Here is a 20844-nt window from a genome sequence, read left to right on the forward strand (position 1 = left end):
CGTATAATACTATATATGTACGTGTATAAACCCCAATACAAAAAATTTATATTTATTCTCCAGAAAAGAATTAACTATGTATATAATTTTTGAAAAACAAATAATCTCGATTCTCCAAAGGAAAATACCATCAAATCAATCATCTATTACATTATATCTTTTAAAAAAGTTTACTACAATTATTTTTATACATTTTGGCATCACTTTTCGTTCAATCTGTAATATCCAAAATGGCTACTCAACGAAAAAAAATATAAGTTCAAATTTTTGACAGCTGTATGTGTAGTTACTTCAAAAAAAAAAACCCTAGATGAAAAAATTTCAATAAGAAAAAGAATTTTCGCTACAAGTTTCTTCGTTTTTCATTTTTCTATTTTATTTTTCTAAAAAAAAATTGGGAAAAAATAAAAACATTTTTCTTCTCATAATCGGTAAATAATTAATAAATAAGTGAAATTCTTTGAAAATCTAGGTGAATTGAAAATGTTAAAATTAACTTCAAAATAGGACGACAGCAGCTGGCTCTGTGAAAGAAAAATATAATACAAAAAAAAAAAAAAAAAATCAACAAAAAAAAGAAGTAATAAAAAGAACTGCTTTTTAGTGCTTCGCATTCGCCAACTCTTCTTAACCACCGACGAATTCTCAAATTTCTTGTCAGGTAAGTTTTGTTGCTAAAAGATTTCATTTTTTTTTTATTTGGAACAAACCAAAAAAACTCTCCTCAACGTCAACATAAAATAAATCCAATTTATCTCCAAAAAAAAAGAAAAGAAAGGAAGGAAATTGAACAAATTCTATTTATATACCCTCTCAATGCCATCCCATCAACAAAATAGGAAGATTCGCAAAATTCTAGAAATTCTCTTTGATTTTTTGTTTTTTTTTGTATTTTTTTCTGAAATTCCTTTGAAAACTGGGATTCTTCTTCATCTCCTCTAAGATTGCCCTATTCCCTTGGGAATTTGTGTTAATTTTTACAAAGAACTTGGCCAAATGCATTCATTCTTCACTCCAAGGCTTTTACCTTGAGATTCCTTTTCTAATCACTTTGCTCTTGCACAAATTTGCAAATAAGTTGAGTTAGAGTAGAGTGACTCATTTTGTTGTGTGTTTTGTTGTGTTATTATTAAATCGCTCGCGCTCGCACACACTTCCTCTTGTTTTGCTCCTCGCAGTTCTAATCGCCCGCTGCCACTCGGTTCTAAGCATTCTAAAAAAAATGGGGGGTTCTTGTTTTGGTCATGTTGACGTCGTCGTCAGTTTGTCCGTCTGTCGCATTGTTTTTCAAAACAGCGCGCTGCATAAATAATGAGTTAGTTAGATTCTATTGGCAATGCGATAGTCGGTGGACTGAGCATGTTTTTGTTTTCATATTTGTCGCGAAGTCGGCGCACGTTTTTTTTATATTTTCATTTTTTTTCTTCTTCGGGGTTTGTTATATTCAGGGCCGATTTTAGGGTGGGGGCAACTGGGGCCATCGCCTAGAGTGCAAGCATTTAGGGGCGCCGAATTCGGTTCCTATATTTACGATATTCTATTTGCAATGCCTTTGGTTAAAAATTTCCGCAACTCTTTTGTAGATGAACCTTTTGATGTTGATGAAGATTATTTTAAATGTCTTCATACATATGCCTGAACAAGTTGTAACAATATTGTGCAGCATGACACAGTTTTAGATCTTCTTTCATCGCTAAAAGATGATTTTATTCATCTGGCCCAGGTGGCATTCCCCCAATTCTTTTAACAAAATGTAGGAATACATAAGTTCAGGTCCTTCTTTTTGTTCGGGCTGTCCATCAAATCAAGGAAATTTACTTGTCTATGGAAAAAATCAGAAAAAAACGTTGGTAATTTCAAAAATTTTATACTTTGTCTCAAGAATAGATGTACTTAAAAATTCCCAACAACATCGTATTGTAACGATGAATAACTGAACTACTTTTAAGATACATGTCTGAACACACTACCTACTACTGCAAAGGTAGACATCTAAAATCGAATTACATATGAGGCAGTGTTGCCAATAGTGCATTTATCTGCATTTTGTAGATTTTCAACCTATTCCCAGACTTTTAAGAACCATAACCATAAATCTGCAACTGAAACTTAACGTTTCCAAAAAATCTAATAAAATGGTAATTAAAGTAAGGCCTAGGATGAATTAAGACATCATTTATTTTGACAAAACTATCAATTTTTTCTATTATTTAACTATAGTTTTCAAATCAGCTGGAGTTTTTTCATAACGTTGTACAATTTTCTTTCTTGTTTTTACATGTCATTTTCTCAAATGCAAATTGCAACAAAAATTCAGTACGATTTTAGTTTTATAGAGTAAAATGTATAACAATGCAACTATTAAGAAAATTTAACAATTTGAGCGAGGAAAAATATTCTCGTTATTAATTTTGCTGACACCTGTTCGCAAACTTTCAAATTGAGTGTCCCAAATTTAAAAAAAGTCTGCATTGCAGATTTTTTTTCGTCGCTTCAGCATATTTTTCAAAACATTTTCATGGCAACACTGATATGAGGACTGTTCGCCAAGATCGAAGAGCGGACCCATACAAGTGGTGGTCAACACATACTACAAAATTTCCAATTTTGAAAACATTCGCTAAAGTCTACCTTTCCTCTCCTGGGACAAGTCTTTACAGTAAAAGACTATTTTTCGAAGCAGGAATAGTCTACGAAGATAAACGTAATTGTTTACTACACAACAAATGCGGAACAAATAGTTTTCATTCACCACAACTTGCCTTTAGTAGATTATAAGTACTAAAATTACAATTTTTTAATAAAACACACATTTTGGTACCTATAATAATTTATGTCTTTTTTCTTCTCCATTTGGTATTCGGTATTCGGCCGAATAGTTTAACTATTCCGCCGAATACCAGAAAAATAGGCCGAATACCGAATAGTGGCCGAATAGTTCGCGGCATCTCTAGAAAAAATCATTTCTTACTCCAATTTAAAAAAAAAAAGTGATAAGACATTGATAACCAACTATAGAACTATTTCAAAACTATCTTGCATTCGGCCATTCCATTTGCATTTTTATGACATTTTCACGCTTATTATCCAGCTTATCTTGTTGAAAAAGCAATCTTTTTTCTTTAAACTTGGTAGGTCTTAAAGGCGCATAATAAAATTGAAATTCTAGAAGTTATAAAAAAAAACTAATTCAAAATAGCTAAATTATTAACAGACAAAGGTGGTAACGGAGAAGATTTGTACCCGTTAAGGCTTTATCTGTGAATAATTTGGCTATGTTAAATTAGTTTTTCGTGAAACTTCTAAAAAATCAACTTTATCATGAGCACTTAAGACCTACCAAGTTTCAAGAAAAATGATAGCTTCTTCAATTAGATAAACTAGAAACAAGGTCAATATGTCTTCTCCGTTACTTTGGAATGGCCGCATTCCAAAGGTCTTTAAACAAATTGTTTGTGAGAGCAATGCTTTTTCAGTAAAAATCTTATCTTTTTTACTTTTTCTAGGAAACGAATCCCGAGTATTTTTGATTGTTGCATGTTGCAACAGCAACTTTGTCGGGTTGACCGTTTCTGGAACTTGAGTGTTCATTTAAGAATTAAGAATTCACTGAGCACATCAATTATATTATAAATAAAGCTCAGTTTTATAAACAATGATCAAATATTTCACCATTAACTTCTTAATGGACACATTGATGCTCCAATCGTGTTAGCCTGTATGGGGATAAATTATAGCGCAGGGTCTAACCCCCTTCAAAGATTTTAACTTTTACACGTTGACTTTATATCGACTTTAACATAAGTAAGGTGGGATTGAAAACAAGTAAAATGGGATGTAAAACAAGTTTTTGGAGTGCGCCAGTATCGTGATTGTTTTTCGATGTGTTTAGTAATTTTATAATATAATATACTATGTTTATCCTAAACTTACAATTTCCGTTGCACGAGTTTCCATAAGATTGCATGAGTTTTCAAGACTTTGAAGCCGTTTTTCTCAAAACTACAATTTTGCAGATTCGTGGTTTTGCCTTTGTGCCCACGATATATTTTTTTGTGCATGTGTTATTTACTAACCACTAACACATGCGCTTATGATGAGCTTATAATTGTACATAGATCGTAGCTTGCCTTAAGTTCACTACATCGGAAAATTATGAAGTGTAAAAAAAAATACTTTATATGAAGAACGAAGGCATTCCAATTGTTAGTCTATTTATTTTGCCTTTCACAAAGGCGCCCCTATTTTGTACTCTTATTCTTTTGAAAGGCGCCCCTAATCTACATTCAATCTATTTTACTTTTGCAAAGGCACCATTAGCCCTACACTTGTTAAAAGACGATGGCGCCTCCAATCTTCGGTTGATATTTTGGCAAAAGATGAACCTTTTTTTGGACCTACTCTTTTATAAGGACGAAGGTTACTTATTTTTTTTTTTTTTTCTATTTATCTGACTTCTAAAAAAGTGTCTCTGTTTTACGCTCTTATCTTTTTGAAGAACGGAAGCACTTGCTCTTTTTATGTTAACTTTAACAAAGGCGTCCTAATTTTAAGCCTCTTCCATATTTGAGAAAGAGGCGCCCAATTTTCCCTTTTTTTACTCCCTACTTCTTTTGAAGGATATTAGCGCCACTAATATTTCCTTCAATTTATTTAGCTTTATCTTCCCGTTTACCAAAATAAGTTTTCTATGTTGGTATAAGACAGAGTGTCCCGTAATAAGATAAGGAAAATTTAAGGGGTAGTTTTTGGGTATTTTTTAAGAAAGAAAAAATATTTCACACTTACGCTCTATCTAAAGAGTTGATACAACTTAGCGATGACGTAATTTGGTGTAACTTAACTCATGTTTATAATAACACTGGTCGGCAAAAATAAATAAAATTCAGGAGCAAGAACTTTGTAAGGTGATTCTAATTGACTTTAGTGTGCTGAATTCAAAACTGTTTACAGTTTTGTTCTATCACGTCTAGTTTTTGAGCTATACTCATCCATATTTTCACTAAAAAGTCTCAAAAACTAATTTTGAATGAAGTTCTTTTTGATGTTTAATAAAAAAAAAATACATTTTTCCTTAATTTTTTGCTTTTTAAAATCCAAATCAGAAGTAGCAAATTGGAATTTGGATAAAAAAAAGCATTTATTATGAAATGCACTATGATTTTGAGGTATCATAATATTTCTTTTTCCAATATCTTTGAGAAAAAAATCCTTTAGAAAAGTAGGGTTTGGTTCTAGCTCTTTTTTCGTTGCCGACCAGTGTAATTTATCTGTTAATACTAACAATAGAAGATTGGAAAAGGTCTTAATTTTCAGGATAAATGATATTCTTTGTAACTGCGTTGGAAAAATGTTGATGTTACCGTCTTTGTCAGTGAAAAATTTTGCCTCGTTTAATTAGTTTCCCATAAAATTCCTAGGAAATCAGATTTATGATAAGCGCTTAAGAGTCACCAAGTTTCAAGAAAAAATAGTGCTTCTTCAACGAAATAAACTGGATAACATGGATATTTCTTCTCCGTTGTTTTGGAATGGCCGAAAACTAATTTGTTGTTCTGATATAAAAAAAAATTGATAGCGAACAATTTTAGGGCGCCTGTGGGGCTTAAACCGACACTGGTTATATTGGACACTTGTGAATTTTACACACACGGCATATAGTCTCGTTTACCACAGGTCGCCCGCGTAGCCGATGCACAAAATACAATTATTACGTGTGGGAGCGCGGAGGTAGTACGGAGGTTATTTGCATTTTGGTGATAGAAATCATAGCGCAAATCAAATTATATTTAAACATGAACTCTTGGTGGGCAGTTCCACAGAGCTGTTAAACACAAAAACCAAAACATTCATGTTTCCAAACAGTGAATGTGTGGTGTCGCTGCGAAATTGGCTTAAATTTTTATCCAATTCCCTGTGTGCCTGGGCAACAAAAAAAAATCAAAACAAAATTCAAAGCAACAAGCGCATAGCAAAAAGGGCAGAGGTAAAGTAGTAAAGAAATTGTTTTTAATTGGAATTTTCAAGTTGTTGCGGATTTTTTTTTTTTTTTTTGTCAACGTTTTGTAGCAGGAGCTTTTATGGTCAATAAACCTGCTGCTGCCTAATGCACATTTTATAGAAATTATTGAAGCTTTTTTAAGAAGTGAATGATTTTGGAATCTTTGTTGAGAAACGAAGTGAGTTGGCTCAATAATCTCAATATTGACAATGAAGATATAAATAGTCTGTCGTTCTTACTTAAGGTGAAACCAGTAAAGTTTGCTTTCTCAAACTGCTACAATTCATTGTGGATGTGAGCCTCAACCAACAAGTTTCTTCAGCCAACTTTATTATTAGCAAGATGCTTCCAGTTTCGTTAGCAAATAGGACCGAAAATAGCCCAAAAAACTTTTCTTTCGATACAATCTAAAGCGTTTTTACCCGCCTTCGTCAAAGTCCATGCTTCTGCACCATATAACTACGGTGACCATCCGTCCCAGTTTACCCGGGACTGTCCCGTATTTCAACAGCTTGTCCCGAGTTTTTATTTAAGAAACCCGGGACGTATAAGTGTCCCGTATTTTGGAATTTGTCCCGTGATTGTCCCGTATTTGTACATTTTCTGATTTTTTTTACCGACTTCCAAAAAGGAGGAGGTATTCAATTCGTCTGTATTTTTTTTTTAATTTATTTTTTTATGTTTTTTAACTCATAACTTTGGACGGAGTGAACCAATTTTGATAATTCTTTTTGTATTGGAAAGCTGGTGCTTGCAGTGTGGTCCAGTTCTGGCATAGATTCTACTATGAGAAACCATAAAACCAGTGGCGTAGCTAGCCCTTTGGGGGCCCTGTATCCAAATTTTTTTGGGGCCCTCTCCATCTCCTAGACTTGGACACAGCCTTAAGATTTAACAACATTGGCTCAAAAAGGGAAAATTTTCAAACGCATTTTTGTATAGTTTTCCGGGCTGTTTTGCAGAAATTTTTACCCAGACCCAAATGGTTTAAGAATCCATGTGGGTCTAGATTTTTAAGCATGATTATTTTTCTACAAAATCGGGAATGTAAGCGATTCATCTCTCTCTAAGTAACTTCAAAATCAGCAAATAGAATTTTAGAATTTTGCGGTTTTTCGTATTTTGAAAGCTTACTTTTATTTATAAAACCTTTCATATTTCAAAAAGAGTTGAGCTACCTACAAAATGTGGATTTGCACTGTGAAAGCTATAATTAACAACAAAAAAATTAAAAAAAAATTTTTTTTTAATTTTCCACTGGCCGAGCAAACTGGAAGTGCATTTTTTAAACTTAAAATTGAAATATGAAAATCTACAAAATTGATTTTTGGACAAGAAATTAGGAATTAACTAGCTTCAATATCCGAGATTAGTTTTTCTTTGATCCACTCACAAAGGATCCACCAAATTAAGGGACGTAATAATTAAGCAAGTTCTTTTATGGAATAATTCTAAGTACACTTATAAAGCAACTTGTTCCTCGTAGAAACAACTGGAGAGTATATTTATTCTACTTTTCTACCAGTTTTGTTGATCCTTGTTTTATTACATCATTTGAAAACGGAAACAGTTTAATTTAACTCATCGAAATATCCCAGGTGGCAATTGTAAACGTTGACTTCAAAGCACGATACCGGATTTGAAATTCTTACTTAATTACTTCTGCCAACTCATCAAAAAAGCGTTTCGTTATTTTCCTGCTTTTATTTTTGAAAACCTTGAAACAGTGCTAATGTTTCGGATTAGCACCACCGATTTCAGAAGATAAAAGTTGCTGAACCACGGATTAAATATTTGTACAACTGGCCCTAAGTGTCTAAGTCATTTTGTTGAAGGACTTTGGAAATAGGATCTATATTTTCAAACACAAAAATCGATACTAACATATTTACATTCGTTTCGTTGATCTAGATAAAAAGGAAAAAAAAAACTATCCCAAAAGCACATGTACAATAAATAGTTATCATTTTAAAAAAATGTTTAATACTCAATTTTTTGGGGGCCCCTACATTTCGGGGGTCCTGTTACATGGATACAGCTGATACAGCATAAAACCTAGTTTCGATCCATGGAAGTCGGTTTTGTTTTTTTTTTTGACAAAAATGATTATTTATTCAAAATTTTAAAATCTTTGTACGGAAAACAAGAAAAAACAGTATTTGGTTGATTTAAATTAAAAGTTTTTCTAATAAGTCTCCAAAGTCAAAAATCTCTTTTAGAGTAAGAAAAATTACTTGGACAGTTAAATGTCAGTGAAAAACGATTGAAAACTCTCCAAATATATCGAAAAACTGAATTTTCGTATTTCGTCGTGCTGGTTTATATGAAAATTTTGGTTTCACTTCAAGACTAGGCTTTAGTTTTAAAAATTTTTTGTCATTTTTTTAGTTCCAGCTTGTATTTGTCGAGTTGAAAAGCTATATCAGGAAAACCTTTTTTTATTGAAAAAATATTCTTTTAGAAGTTATTAACAGTAGGTACATATTATAAATCCGCTTTCTTGATTTCGTAAACGGATTAAATGATTTCAATGAAAATGCTCCCATCAAATCGTTTAAGAAATCATCATATCAAAATAAGGAAATTATGAAAACTCATTTTAAAAAAATAAAATTTTTATTTTTTTTTTGTGAAAAATCAATATTTTCAAAACGATCCAACGAATTTTTTTTTCTGTCCCGGGTTTCGCTTCTAGAAATATGGTCACCGTACATATAACAGGACTGTTATGGTAAGAGTCTTGTAAATAAGGTTTGGCTGTTCGAAAGTTTATCCTGGGAAACTGCTCATTTAAAAGCCAGTCACATTTGAAGAATTTTGTCGTCATTCTTATGTTAGTAAACTGGGGTGCGCGAATTGCATGGCCGTTTTTCCTTTTTGGAAAGTAGCTGCTCTCATTTTCATGTTGACTTTGCAGTTCCTGTTTTTTTTGCAACTTTTTTAGTCCACTTCGAGCCGTGCTTTTTTATTTCTGTTATCAGTGAAGCAATTTAACTAAGATTTTATAGCTTCAACTTCATTGCCATGTTTCTTTGTCGCGTTGTGGTAGTTTCCTTTAGAAGTTCCCAGCCGAAGCTTTGCTTTCAGTTGGCAAGTTCTTTGCAGATATTCCTACATACTTTGTACTCTGCACTCTTCGTTTTGAAGTCTGTTGATGGTTTCGCACAGATAAATTACTCATAAATGAAATAAATGATTCCATCGATAGCCTCTCTTTGTTTGTTTTTCACTTTCGTTTCCATACAAAAGTTCCGTGAGAAAAAAACGGTGTTGTTAAGCGATCGCTTGCCCCAGTATCAACAAGTGTAAGTCGATCTGAGTTTCATTTCCTCCACTGCTAAAAATGTTAAGGTGTGGTAAAAGTTACCATAAGCCCCTTCACCACATCGAGGCTGACCCCCATAGAGGGACAAATGTTAAATTTCGTAAATTATCCTTTTCGAAATTCGCAATGTAGTAATCTTTTGATGAATATTAAATATTTACTTTTGCAATCATAAACTGAAATCTTAATTTATTATTATATCTCTTATTATTATTGCCGTCAGATTAAATTGATTGCGGAAACGATATACATTGATGTATACAAAATGTAGAATACGAATCTTTTAAAAAACAGACAAATTAAAAAAATACGATGTTTTGTCTGTGCGAATAGACTAGACTACGCATGATTTGGTTTACCACAATCATAAAAATTTACAAAAAATAATTAGTAAGTAAATAGAACCGCGAGACTTCTCATAATGTTTTTTTTTTTTTTTGTTTTAATGGTTCTAGCAAATTGTGTACTATTGACGCATGTGAGTTTTTTTATATTTCCCAAACAAAATAAATTAATTGAATTTTATTTATGTTCTTCATCTAAATTTATGGGAATGGTTTTCTGTTTATTATATTCTTTATCGGGAAAGTCCTGAATAATTTTTCATAGATTCTATTTATAACAAACTTTTATTAACTTAAATATAAAATCGTATTTCCTTTCTGAGCTGTCCTTTTTAGAATGGATTAGATTATGACTAAATGCCAACACTAATTTAATCGATTTTACTGACTTATGCTAGAAAATCAAATTATAGACCAATTTTGAGATAACGAACAAAATTAACACACTTTTTCCAATTCAGGACAAATTAAAAAAAAAAAAAAAACATAAATGCAACAATTAAGGCTCCCATTAACAAACAACAAAAAAAAAATAATAATAAAGAAGAAAATGCTTCACCCACAAAATGAAAGTTTTCTTGACACCAATCATCTTATTCTTTTTCTTTTTTTTTTGTTCATAATAAAATGGAACAATTTTCCTTTAGACTAACGAACAATGCTTCTTTTGCTTCTTGTTATTTAATTCAATATAAGAGAATTCAATAAAAATTGAGGTTGTTATGTATCTATACATCTACGTCTCGCACATACACTCCGCGTCAATTTTACAAGTACACTCTTAATTTAATGACTTGTAAAAGCAAAAGTAACTTTTAATTGATGATTAATAAAAATAAATCATAAGCAATTAGGTATATGCCAATTTACCAAAGAACAATTTGAACAAGTGTCAGCAAGTACTTTCAAAGTATTACTACGGGTGAAATACTAGTGACCTAAATTATTGTTTCTGGAATGTTTGAGTGTATTTCTGCTCATGGAAAACAAACACTGAGCACTGATCGTTTAAAAACTCGGTTTAGAATTCGGTTCATATAAAATGTACCACGACCTGAAGCGAGCGGTTGGGCAAATTAAATAAGTAATGTTACATTTGGGATTGAAACCAAGAATAAAAAAAAAACACAAAAATATCTTGTTTGAAGGAGAATAATACAGGGTGTCCCAAAAGTAATGGATCAAACGAAATATGCAGATAGGCCAACTTTAGGGCTCTCAGAATTTGGTAATTTGTTCATCCCAAATCCTTACGGTTTTCAATTTAATGCAGTTTTTGTGAATTATCGAAAAATCTCGACTTTGCAACAGTATTTTGCTTCCTCCGCTCATAATTGATTTTTGTTTTTTACAATTCTTTCACTAAAACATTGCCTAATAATAAGAAATAATTATTTAATCAAAATATTTTTTATTTCATACGCCATTTTGCTGCAAATTATGTAACAGTTCCATGTTTTATAAAAACTCAATTTCTTACTTTTATTTGAGAGGAACATCCCGAAAAAAAATTGTATGGTGTGATACTGGTTTATTATTTTAAAAACTTGCCGTGTTATTGCACTTTTCAAAAATGTATAAAAATTTCCAAAGTTCAAATTAGAACGAAAGATATTACAATTTTAATGCAAAAAAACAGGGGTTTTCCGAGCAAAATAACAAACAAAAATCGAGGCTTTTATTCAAAAAGAAATAAACAAACAACAGTCGAGGAAATGTGTTTATTTTTCTTTGTTATTTTTCTCTGAAAAGGCCTGTTTTGTTGCATTAAAATTGTAATATCTTTTGTTCTAACTTCAAGTTTGGAAACTTTTATACATTTTTGAAAAGTGCAATAACACGGCAAGTTTTTAAAATAATTAACCTGTGTCACACCATACAAATTTTTTGCAGTGTGTTGCTCTGAAAAAAAATTAAGTAATTGAGTTTTTATAAAACATGGAACTGTTAATTAATTTGCAGCAAAATGGCGTATGAAATAAAAAATATTTTGATTAAATAATTATTTATTCTTATTAACCAATGTTTTAGTGAAAGAATTGTAAAAAACAAAAATCAATTATGACCGGAGGAAGCAAAATACTGTTGCAAAGCCGAGATTTTTCGATAATTCACAAAAACTGCATTAAATTGAAAACCGTAAGGATTTGGGATGAACAAGTTACTAAATTCTGAGAGCCCTAAAGTTGGCCTATCTGCATATTTCGTTTGATCCATTACTTTTGGGACACCCTGTATTTATGGGAATAATTGGAAAGAATTTAAAACAAAATCGAGGGTAACCTAATGAAACTTGGTAATAACGTTACATTTAGAAAAGGAACCAAGAATTGATTGAATAGGAATAGTTTACATATACTGTGAGAAAAACTGTTTTTTCCAAGAAAACTGAAACACAGAGGTGGCGGAAGGAATGTCCCGAGAAAGACCGACGGGTTGATTAATTTGATGTTCAAAAATGTTATAGATGAAGTTATCTGTAGGGGTATGGAAGCAAAATACATTTTTTGCTTGATTATATAAGATGTTCTAATGGTGTTGAACAAATGTCATTCGTTTTATTATTGAATAAAAAACAAATTTATATGATTTTGCAATACATCAACCTAGAAAATAGAGAAATTTTTCATAGAATTTCTTGTTGGAGCTAGGTCTTAAGCTGAATATTTTCGACCCCCCTATAACTTCTATACCAAATATGCCAGAAATTTTAATCTCGCTCCATTTGTTGAACTAGTCAAAAACAAGCTCCTCATAAGATTTCAGCTATTTAGGATGAGTAGTTTCTGACAGATCATCAAAATTATGGAGAACTTCCAGCTATCGCATAAACTTAAAATTTTCCAAGTTGATGAGGCTTGTGGTGTATACAAAGGAAAAAATCGAAAATTTGAGAATTTCAATTCAGGGGGCGTGGTAACCGCCCATTTTCGCCGAATTTTCATCAATTATTATAGAGCACTTCTGATTATCGTAGAATCTTGAAACTTGGTAGAAGGATAGAGCTGGTAGTTTATACAAAGGAAACAAATTAAAATCTGACAATTTTAGCCAGGGGGCGTGGCAACCGCCCATTTTCGCTGAATTTTCATCAAATATTATAGAGCACTTCTGATTATCGTAGAAAATTGAAACTTGGTAGAATGATAGAGCTGGTAGTTTATAAAATCTGAGAATTTCAGACAGGGGGCATGGTAACATCCCATTTTCGTTAAAATTTCATCAAAAATAGAGAAAAAAAAATTCTACCGCAATATTTTGCAAAAAGTAGTGAAATCACAACAAAAACATTACTGTTAAAAAAGAGCCAAGTTCTCCTATGTTGAAATTACTTACTTACTTAGGGTGACCAGCGCCGTAAGGCAGCTACAATCCGCTGTGGATTTGGGCCTCAACCAACAAGCTTCGCCAGCCAGCTCTATCTTAGCTCGCTGCTTCCAATTTCGAAATTATGCTGGCAAAAAAGGTCTGAGATATAAAAGTGTACCCAGTTCTAAAGTTTAAAGTTTGGTTTTAAATTTGTATCATATATTAATTGCTTACTTGGCAATTTTTGAAATTATAACTTTAAAAATCGGTAATTAATAGAAAAATTGTCAAGAGAACAATCAAAATTTTATTGATACGAATTTGAACCCAAACTTTAGAATTTGGTACACTTTTACATCTCAGTACTTTTTGTGCCAGCATAATTTCAACATAAAAGAACTTGGCTCTTTTTTTAACAGTAATGTTTTTGTTGTGATAAAAACTTAACAGATACAAGCCGAGTCCAGGCAGTGAAGGACAGACTACAATTTGATGTTTTAGTAGAATATATTATTGAAAGCTTGAAAAAATGCACAAAAGAACCAGATAAGTTAAGTATTTGTAACTTGATTTTAAATGAAGAAAAAGTAATAAAGTGAAATTTTACTTTGAATATTGGTTTTTACTGGTTTAATTTTAATTTTACGTCAAGGCTCCGTCAGGATTTGAAAAGTTTAAGACTTGGTGTCCTCAATAATTAATAAATACAAAAAAAGTTTCCTTAGCGTTCTGTAATATAGTAAAGTAAAGATGAATACCTATAGACACTTGTTATCCAGTTTATCTCGTTGAAGAAATAATCTATTTTCTTTAAACTTGATGACAAATGGTGAGTCTTGAAAACACAACATAAAGTTGATGTCCTAGAAGTTTCACGAGAAAATAATTAGCCAAATTATTATTCAGAGATAACGACGGTAACGAAGAAGATGGTACGTGTCTTTTTTGATTCAGTCTGAAATCCTGGTCTGATTAAATTCACAACTTGAAGTATTTCACCAGAACATTCTTCCAATAAATTGTCATATTTCTTTGCCTGACGCTTTCGAGTTAAATATTTTTCTTTGTTTTGCCAAACCAAACTCAAAATCAGTTTGATAAAGTCATCACTCATCACTAAATGTTAAATTCAAGGTTTTCTTTTGCTATCCTAATTGGAGTTCTGGTGTTAATTTGATCTTTAAGAGATTTCCAATTTTTGTGAGCGGCATGAATTGATTACACTCAACTATGATTTTGGGTAATTCGACTTGTGTGTTGTTGCTCAAGTACAAAAATAGTAAAAACTGAATTTTGACTGAATTTTTTTCAGTTAAAACATTTGCAACCTTGATAAAAATGTAATTCTTGACGGATAAAAAAATAAATTTAAGGAATTGTTTGTATGAGGGAACTGCCTATTGCCTTTGAAACCCTTCCAATTCCATAATATGCCAAACTTAATTTTAAATTGATACATATGTAGTACTCGGAGTGTTCAGTCCCTGCTGTTCATTGATAGAAGTTTGGATGTGGGTTGGGAATGGAAGTTAGTGCTTGAAGGATACATAACTTTGTATCAGCAATGAAAAGAACTTTTTCCTTGTCGTCTATTGAAATTATTATTGTCGTCCAGCGGCGTTTCCAAAGCATCTTAAATCTTGATGTCTTTCGTTGCTTGGTGTCCTTTTACCTCATTTGCTTGGATATTTAATGATGTTGCCTACTAACTTCTTTGATGAAAGAAGTAGGTTCTTTGACCAAGCAATATTATATAATCGTTTTTCATTAGGTTACTTATTCAATTGCTATTTCACGGGGCGTTTGAATGCTTTTAAAGATCTATGCGTGATTGCCTTTTCTTAGTTAAACGGGTGTCCTAAAGCAGTCAAGTTCCGATTTGGATGTCTTGATTCAAATAATAAATTGTCTTCTAACCAAGAGTCGTTCTAAAACTTGAGTCATAATTGTGCATTAAAATTAGAAGAACAAAAAAAAAACAGCAGAAAAAAACTAGTTTAAAGTGCAAATGCTGAATAAATTAGCTTTTGAATAAACGTGCCTGATATTTCTCTTTGTATCTTTTTTATAAATTATGATTTCTCAGAAGCTATAAACAATTTTTAAAATAATTTTCTTGTATAACATTGAATCATCCTTATTCTCACATTGCAAAAAATGTAAAATTAAATAAAAGTAACAAAAAAAAAAAAATACCATAAAAACAACCTATTCCATAACGCTTAATATTATGCAAAGTTATCTCATACAAGTTAAACAATTTTTTTTTGTATCAAAATGGATGACAAGCGAACATGACTTGACTTAGATCATAACTTGCCTCCAATGAATGAACAAAAACCTAAATAGAAGCCTGACCTTACTACTAATTTGCACCTTAAAAGAAATATCAGAGAACCAAAACAATAACAAACAGCAAAGCTATAAAATGCAAACGACCAGCGTGAGTGTTTTTTTAAAAATTTGCAATGCACGTCTTTATGTCTTTTAACATTGAAAACCTAAACGAACTTGCTCAAAGTTATCATACAAACTTAAAGAAATACAACAACAAAATTAAGGCATTTCTGCTTTTGGTTGCTATTTCTCTCGCTGGCTGCTGCTCTAAAGCGTTCATAGCCCCGATTTGAATAAATTGTTTTATGTCATAGTGATGGCGAAGTTTAAAAAAAGAAGACATATTAAAAAGCTATAAATTATTTAAAAAATATGTGGAGCACACTATGTTAAATAGATAAGTATGTAGTTGAAATCAAATAAATATGTATATTAAGGTGATCCTTATATTGCTTTTTGCCGAAATTCCACGGTGGATGCACATCGATTTGTTCTAAATAGCGAACAAAAAAATTTTATTTCAACTGCTTTGCCTCCCGGTACAAACCAAAAAAACCCATATAAAATGAAATTAAAAAAAAAATGCATTTGTAATTAAAAAAAATATTTGCAACTGAAAAAAATTTGTATAAAAAATAAAATTTTTATTGCAACTGAAACCTATGTAGGTATTTATTGCAACTTAAAATATAATGCAAATAAAATATTTTGCATTAAAAAAAAAAAATGATTGCAAGTAAAAAATTTTCTGCATTGAAAATAAATAATTAATGCAAAATGTGTGCATTAAATATTTAATGCACACATTTTGCATTGAATTTTTTTTTCAATGCAAAAAATTTTTAATTTGCAATACCATTTTTTTCAAGCAAAATATTTTTATTTGCAATAAAAATTTTATTTTCAATGCAAATATTTTTCAGTTGTAACAGCATTTTATTTTTCAATGCAAAATTTTGTTTGCAATAAATATTTTTTTTTAATTCAAATAGTTTCTGGAAAATTTTTTTAATGCATATTTTTTTTTTTAATTTATAATGGAAAACAAATGCATTAAAAAAATGATTTTTACCCCCCTGATTAAATGTAAACATACTAATATATGTACGTCTCTTATGGCTATAACTATAGGAATTTCATTCATTGGACTTTTAAATTTTAGACTTGGTCCGTCGAATATAAATTTTGAGGGTAAGTGATAGAAAGGAATGATTTAAATTTTAAAGATCTTCCTTGCCTTGATACTTAAAAAGCTATAAAAAAGCAATACAAATGTGAGTTTTTGGGTCATATTGCATTGTAATTTTAACTTTTAAGCCGTGTACAAATTGGGTTGAATATTCAAAGGTATCAAAGGTTAAATTTTTGACATTATTGAGGTGAAAAAATAACTTTTCAGCTCTGGGATCAGGTACAATTTTTATATTGAGAGAACAAATTTTTAACAGGAGATTTGTGAGTTTTTTTAAATGATTGGTCAAAACTGAAAATAAATAAATAAAATTGTGAAAGCAATACAACATTATGAGTTGTTATTTGTTGGGCCTGTGGTACCCCATGGTTTGATGGTTAGTGCGATATGGACTATGGCACCAGAGGTCTTAATTCGATTCCCAGCATGCAATTTCTAAAATAAAATCGTTTTTTTTTTCAGGGTACTCCCTCTGGCGAGGAATTTACAAAACCTCCAAGATTATCATTGCCATGAAAATTGCATTTTTGCCTAGTCGTTCGGATTCGGCGGTAATTTGTAGGTCCCTTCATTCTTGCAAATTCATAGTGTGTCGCATTAATAACATGCGTTAGCAGAAGTGCTACAGACACCTCATCCAATAAGGTTTTTGGACGTCATTGCATCTCAATTAAAAAAAAGCAGGTGAAAGTAAAGGTATAACTACAATGGCCACTTTTTTCAAAAAGTGGGAAATTTACAAGAGTAAAAACTTTTTCTTTCCAGTACCATTTATTCTTGGAAAAAAGTACAAAAATTGTTTTTTCAACTTTTCGGTCCAAAAACTGTCACAAAATGAGTTTGAAAATTTTTACTTTTTGATTTTTCACAAAAAAATGGCCCTTGTAGTTATACCTTAAATCACAACAGCCTTTACAGTAATAACAATAGACGTCATTTCCCACCTTATAACCTCACCCAAAAGCGTATTTCGTTCCCAAAAATATTTAAGTTATGTGAGAATTAACTTCACAAGCAAAAATTGAATGTATTTCCCACAACAGGTGAAGTTATTTCCATTGCGCCGGTAATTCCCGTGGATTTAACTCTTTGCACTACCTAAATCCTATAGTAAGTCCCCCTCCACATCACTTTTTATTAATTTCTAAGTTACCTCAAGTACTAAACAAGATTTCTCTTCCTTTAGAAATGCGGCCTTATTTCTATCTCTAATGAGAGCTTATTATTGCAATCAAAATAAGGCGTTCTTTCACGTCACTGTTTGCTCGAACTATAACGAAATTGGAGTTATGGAAATATGAGTTATTGTTTTTTTTATTATATATGTTACTTTATTCATTAAAATGAATTAGTTTTGATGTATGTATTCCATTCCAAACTCAAATCGCAACTTTTGATGTTTAGTTGACGCTTCCTCCTGCTGACGACAATAGTGTTGATTAGCTTACAGCATGTTTACGAAAATGGCAAGTTGTTTTAAAGACAGATAACTAGTAAAGTTAACATGAATCACTATTAGTCTTCTATTATTTCAATGTTTGATTTGATTACACTATTGAGTAATTACTCCATAAAATAAAATTTTTTGATGGTGACTCAAAATAACTTTGATGTATTTTCTCAGGATTAAAACGTTTCTTTAAATAGGGAAAAATTTAAGAAATATTCAATGAATCTATTCCTGTTTTTTTTTTCAAAATAACTATAACAACGACCATATCATACCCTAAATTTTACAAAAAAAAAAAACTTACAAAAACAATTCAACGTCCAACAGTTGACATATCCAAAAATAAGCAGTTGTATTGCTCATACATCGTATTCAAGCTATCTAAACAAAAACTTTCACTTTCAATACAATCGACGACGACGACGATACATTTTCCGCAAAATGTAAAGTCCAATTTGTATCTCAAATGTGCCCCGTTCGTTCCAGCTTAGACCAGCTTGTGCTTTGATGTCAAGCTTCTTGCCCACAGTCAATAAAAAATTGTTGACACTTTGTCTATGAATTGGCGGCGGCAGCAACTCTATATATGAGTGAGTTTTTGGCGGTGGTAGTGGCACCGGGTGTTGTACACTGTACACATTGATTTGCATATGATTTGTTGTTCGGCAATCATAAGGGCACTTACGATCATTTTAAAAATGCAAGTTTTTTAATATAGTTCAAGAATTAACGTTGTGTTTTAAATTGTGAGAAACTTAACAACTTTAAAACAAGATGATGCCCACTTTAAATCCCACCACCTTAAAAAAAAAAAAAAGGATTTCCGCTTAAAATAAGTGGAATCCGCTTAAATTCTGTTAATTTAAAGTGAACCTAATTTAATTTTTTTCATCTTAAAAACCAACCAAAAATTTTAAAATCAGGTATCGAAGGTGCTTATTTTTTTTTTTAAATAAAATGTGTCCACATAAAAATAAGAAGATTTTCCGTTTAAATTAAGTGGATTTCTTTTAAATTTGTGCATTCAAGAAATTAAGATGATTTGTCCGCTTAATTTAAGATGGAAGTCATCTTGGCAAAAACCCATGCAGAATTCCGCTTAATTTAATACGGAATCCGCTTGTTTTTAGGTGGTCTTTTTTCTTCGTGAATAATTCACGTATTTTACAATTAGAATAGGCTTGCAAATTTACCTTTCGTACTATGACTTTTTTTATTTTATTTAAGTTTTCAATTTTTTTAAGTGTTACCTAACAGCTAATTGCATGACAACAATGTTATACACAGTGGACTTTCTATATTCAATGTGGTTGATGGTTGATCGTTCAGAGAGACTCTGAGGCGGCCGTGTCGTACATGTTTAAAATTATTTATGGACCATTCATTGAACACATTATGGTTGGGCGCAGAGAGTAAAGTTTTTTTTTTAACGTTTATTTAATCAGCGGAAAATTGAGGAAAAGTAGTTTGTGAAAAAGATTGACTGAATTATTTTTTTATTTATGTATTTTCATCACGCAAAGATGAATATTTTACCTCTCAAAAAAATAAAAAAAAAACAAAAAAGTTGCATTTCACTGATTTGTCAAAAACAAGTCAAGTGTAAATAATGCAAATTTAATTTTTAAACAATTATTTTGATCTGACAGAATTGTAGATAAATTTAAAAGTTAACAAAAAGCTTGTTACATTTTTATTTAATTTTATTGCAAATGAATGTCAGTAAACCAGTTGAAGACTTCTTTTAATTGTTTTTTTTTTTTTTTTTTTTTTGTTAAATTTTTAATGATGATAGTCTTTATTATAAATGATCGAGATTTTATGCCACAGGTTGAATTTTAACAAAAAATTATTTAACTCGAATATCATTTTGGGTCTTGTATTTTCTTCTGACATTTTTCGTTCACCCAATTTATATACATATAATGAACAGGTTTAACTTGAATGGCATTCAAAATATTTAACAAATATAAAAGAAGATCACAAAGTCATATTGCAAGTTTTTTTTTATAGCAAAATGCAAGATTGAGTTCATAATGATGCAGTAGGTATGGTATACATATTTATTTTTAAGGTCCTTGGCATTGACACATATTTAGACCTTTGACTGGTTTCCATATGAAATTTTTCTGTATATAACTTTTTTAATGCATAATTTCAAAACGTTATCATAAATGAACTTAATTTAATGCTGTTATTAAAATTCTCAAAAAAAAAAAAAATAATACCTAATAATAATTAAATCTTGGTTGGATGTGAAATATCCTCAAAAAATGTCTAAACTAAAAAAAAAGTTCTTATCTGACATCTTTTGAGAATATCTCAAAAACCTGACGTGATACGGCAAAATAAACTTCGGATTCGGATTTAGCAACCCAAAAACTATATGAAAAACCTAGTCGCAACCCCAGATAAGAAATTTTGTTTTTTTGGTTTTGACATTTTTTTGAAGATATCTCAGAAACCTGACGTGATAGAGCAAAATTGACTTCAAATCTAGATTCAGCGATCCAAAAACTATATGATTAACATATTCGCACATCCAGATCAGAGAAAAAATTTTTTTGTTTTCGTGACATTTTTTGAGGTTATCTCGAAAACCTGACGTGATGGGGCAAGACGGACTCCAGGTTCGGCTTCAGCGACCCATATGAAAAACCTAGTCGCAACCCCAGGTCAGAACTTTTATTTTTTTTGTGTGGCTGTGTAATTTGCAATATACGATAGAGAGTAATTTGACTGAAGATTTTTTGGACACATCCTTCCTTCATTTCAAATCAATACTTTTTTAATCATAATTATTTCAGCAGCAAAATAATAAACTAAGTAGTATACATATTGAAATACAAATTTTTTAATATATGAACAGAATTTATTTTTAATTTG

General features: G+C 31.0%; 1 protein-coding gene across 1 annotated transcript in view; it reads left to right on the forward strand.

The window, feature by feature from the left end:
* The first annotated feature begins 305 nt into the window (after positions 1 to 305).
* The window catches only part of LOC129917146 (E3 ubiquitin-protein ligase RNF19B-like), an 86104-nt gene continuing 65565 nt past the window's right edge, over positions 306 to 20844 (forward strand). Inside the window, exon 1 of the mRNA XM_055997522.1 lies at positions 306 to 661. The gene's annotated coding sequence lies outside the window, so the exon portion shown is untranslated. The remainder of the gene's footprint in view (positions 662 to 20844) is intronic.

The sequence above is a fragment of the Episyrphus balteatus genome, chromosome 3, assembly GCF_945859705.1.
Source record: "Episyrphus balteatus chromosome 3, idEpiBalt1.1, whole genome shotgun sequence".
In the NCBI taxonomy this organism is placed as follows: Eukaryota; Metazoa; Arthropoda; class Insecta; order Diptera; family Syrphidae; genus Episyrphus; species Episyrphus balteatus.